The 3,904-nt window shown below is 48.2% G+C and overlaps 1 non-coding gene across 1 annotated transcript; it reads left to right on the top strand.

Moving 5' to 3' along the window:
- The first annotated feature begins 3,332 nt into the window (after nucleotides 1-3,332).
- On the top strand, nucleotides 3,333-3,470 carry LOC119934447. Its single transcript, XR_005452937.1, has one exon. It is a non-coding gene; the product is annotated as a small nucleolar RNA SNORA7 (small nucleolar RNA).
- Nucleotides 3,471-3,904: the final 434 nt, after the last annotated feature.

Genomic DNA, 3,904 nt, shown 5'->3' with positions numbered 1-3,904 from the left:
GATTGAATGAATGAATATCTGTAATTTATTTATTTTATGTAATGCCTGTTTCCCACTCTCTAGACTGTAAGTTTGTTGTGGGCATTGTTCTTTGTACTCTACCAAGAGCTTGGTACAGTGTTCTGCACACAGTAAGAGCTCAGTAAGTATGATTGAATGAATAAGTGATGGACCCCCACGGCTTTGGGAAGTGGGCTGCCAGGCTGGCTCATCCCTGGGCACTGAAGAGTCCTGGGAGTTTCCTTTCAGGACTGAGAGGAGCTACTGACTCAATTAGAGAAGCAGCATGACATAGAGGATAGAACATGACTCTGGGAGTCGGAAGGTCATGGGTTCTTATCCCAACTCCACCACTTGTCTGCTGTGTGACCTTGGGCAAGTCACTCTACTTCTCTGTACCTCAGTTACCTCAGCTGTAAAATGAGGATTATGACTGTGAGCCCCACAGGGACAGGGACTGTGTCCATCTTGATTGCTTGTATCCACCCCAGAGCTTAGTACAGTGTCTGGTACGTTGTAAGTGCTTAACAAATACCATCGTCATCATCATCAGCATCATCATCACCATCATTATCATTATCAAATTGACTCTCCCAAGCACTTAGTACAGTGCTCTGCACACAGAGAGCACTCAGTAAATACCCTTGATTGATTGATTGATAAACGGCTTTCTGACATTTGAAGCCTGTCCCCTCCCAGTCTTCATCTCCTCTAAAATCAATCAATCAATCAATCATATTTATTGAGCACTTACTGTGTGCAGAGCACTGTACTAAGCGCTTGGGAAGTACAAGTTGGCAACATATAAAGACAGTCCCTACCCAACAGTGGGCTCACAGTCTAAAATCCCTGCCTCCTCTCGCCCTTGGGCTCACAGCATGGCCTAGTGGAAAGAGCCCCGGGGCCTGGGAGTCGAAGGACCTGGGTTCTAATCCTGGCTCTGCCACTTACCTGCTGTGTGACCTTGGGCAAGTCACTTCAATTCTCTGGTCCTCTGTTCCCTCATCTGCAAAATGGGGAGTCAACACTTGTTCCCCCTCCTACTTAAACTGTAAGCCCCATGTGGGACTTGATTATCTTTGTATGTACTCCAGGGCTTAGTACAGTGCTTGGCACATAGTAAACTCTCAACAAATGCCATCATTATAATAATATTTGTTAAGCGCTTACTATGTGCAAAGCACTGTTCTAAGTGCTGGGGGGATACAAGGAGATAAGGTTGTCCCACGTGGGGCTCAAAGTCTTAATCCTTCCAGATGAGGTAACTGAGACACAGAAAAGTTAAGTGACTTGCCCAAGGTCACACAGCTGACAATTGGTAGAGTCGGGATGTGAACCCATGACCTCTGTCTCCGAAGCCCGTGCTATTTCCACTGAGCCACGCTGCTTCTCTATGCTTCTCCCCTACGTTTGACCTGCCTGTTGGCCCACTTGCCTGTCAGCTGTGGCGGTAGTGATGGTGGTAATGATAATAACAATAATTGTGATATTGTAGAGAAGCAGCGTGGCTCAGTGGAAAGAGCCCGGGCTTTGGAGTCAGAGGTCATGGGTTCAAATCCCAGCTCCGCCACTTGTCAGCTGTGTGACTTTGGGCAAGTCACTTCACTTCTCTGTGGCTCAGTTGCCTCATCTGGAAAATGGGGATAAAATCTGTGAGCCCCCCATGGGACAACTTGATTACCTTGTAACTACCCCAGCACTTAGAACAGTGCTTTGCACATAGTAAGCACTTAATAAATGCCATCATCATCATTATCAAGTGCTTCTCTATTATGGGTGACTACTTTCCGGCAGGGAGATGCCCCAGGGAAAATCTTTGTTTGATGCTCCAAACTCTGTTCAAATCCTTGGCCGAAAATGGGCTATCCCCCGCAAGCAATGGGAGGGTTAAGCACAAGGCCTCAGCTCCCCCTCACCCCTCAGCCAGCGGGAAATAATGAGGCCTTAGCTTCAGCATGCTTAGGCAGGCTTAGAGAGGCTAAGAGCTACTTCCTTCTCCCTCCTCAGACTGCTGAAAGCCCCTCTCTCCCCCCATCCCTCTTCTTTATCTCCTTTGATAGCCTATGGCCTTAGCTCCTTACCCCAAAGGTGACCTCTCTCACCTCCTTCCGCTCCCTAGTCTCATGACTCTTGTTTCCTTTCGTTGACCCCCTCAGCTCCCCCGTGGCCTGCCTGACCCTATTCCAGCAAGAAGAGCGAATTAGTCCTCAGGGGGAATGAAGTCCCTGTTCTGTTTGGGGCTTATCTGCCTTTAGCTTTCTGTTTGTCCCTGCGGTGGAGGAAGACAGCAAGAAACCACCCCAGTCTTGTTGCCTCTGGTATGAGGACTTAGAAAAAAAGCAAATAAAGACAAATGGGCTGAGGTGAAAATCCTCCCCTGCGTTTGACCTGCCTGTTGGCCCGCTTGCCTGTCAGCTGTGGTGGTAGTGGTGGTGGTAATAATAATAATAATTATTGTGATATCAGTTAAGTGCTTACCACGTGCCAGGCACTGGACTAAGTTGTGGGGTGGGTACAAGCAAATCGGGTCAGACACAGTCCCTGTCCTGCATGGGACTCACAGTCTTTTTGCAGATGAGGTAACTGAGGCCCAGAGAAGTGAAGTGACTTGTCCAAGGCCACACAGAAGACAAGTGGCGGAGCCGGGGTTAGAACCCAGGTGACTCTCAGGCCCGTCATCTATCCACTACGCCTTGCTGCTGTTTCGGGAGGGGTGGAAGGGTGGTGGGTGGCAACGGAAGAGGGGTATTCATTCATTCATTCGATCGTATTTATTGAGCGCTTACTGTGTGCAGAGCACTGTACTAAGCACTTGGGAATAATAATAATAATGATAGCATTTATCGAGCGCTTACTATGTGCAAAGCACTGTTCTAAGCACTAGGGAGGTTACAAGGTGATCACATTGTCCCACGGGAGGCTCACAGTCTTAATCCCCATTTTACAGATGAGGTAACTGAGGCACAGAGAAGTGAAGTGACTTGCCTAATGTCACACAGCTGAAAATTGGCAGAGCCGGGATTTGAACCCGTGAATTCTGACTCCAAAGCCCGTGCTCTTTCCACTGAGCCACGCTGCTTCTCCAAGTACAAGTCCAAGTTGGCAACATATAGAGGACGGTCCCTGCCCAACAGCGGGCTCACAGTCTAGAAGGGGGAGACAGACAAAAAACCAAAACGTATTAACGAAATAAATAGAACAGTAAATATGTCATATGGCAGTGGTGGAGGCGTGGCAGTGGGTGTGATGTTGGTGGTAACAGGGGCAGTGGTATTGTTAGTATCAGTGGTGGTGGCTGTTGTTGTGGTATTGGTGATGGTAACATTTGTAGTACCCTCTCAGGATGGCACCTGGAGGGTTTCTAGTCCTCTACCAGTCTCAGATACGAGAGGGAAAGTCAAGCAGAGGCCTACCCATTCCCTTCCTAGCTTGGGCAGTGGCTAACGAGTAGAAGGTAATCTGCTACAAGTCAAAACTCACCTGCGCCGGGCAGCAGTGGCACGGGAGAGATTCGAGGGTGGAGACTCAAGTTGACTGTGTGGAAGAAGACAGTGACCAACCACTTCCATATCTTTACCAAGAAAACTCTATAGATACCCATCAGAACGTTTGCAGATTCATTCATTCACTCAATCGTATTTATTGAGTGCTTACTGTGTGCAGAGCACTGTACTAAGCGCTTGGGAAGTACAAGTTGGCAACATATAGAGACGGTCCCTACCCAACAGTGGGCTCACCATCTAGAGACACAGTCTAGTGCAGATAATAATAATGGCATTTATTAAGCGCTTACTATGTGCAAACCACTGTTCTAAGCGCTGGGGAGGTTACAAGGTGATCAGGTTGTCCCTCGTGGGGCTCACAGATTTAATCCCCGTTTTCCAGATGAGGTAACTGAGGCACA

This window comes from Tachyglossus aculeatus, chromosome 1, assembly GCF_015852505.1.
Source record: "Tachyglossus aculeatus isolate mTacAcu1 chromosome 1, mTacAcu1.pri, whole genome shotgun sequence".
Lineage (NCBI taxonomy): Eukaryota > Metazoa > Chordata > Mammalia > Monotremata > Tachyglossidae > Tachyglossus > Tachyglossus aculeatus.
This window is presented reverse-complemented; position numbering and strand designations above follow the sequence as displayed.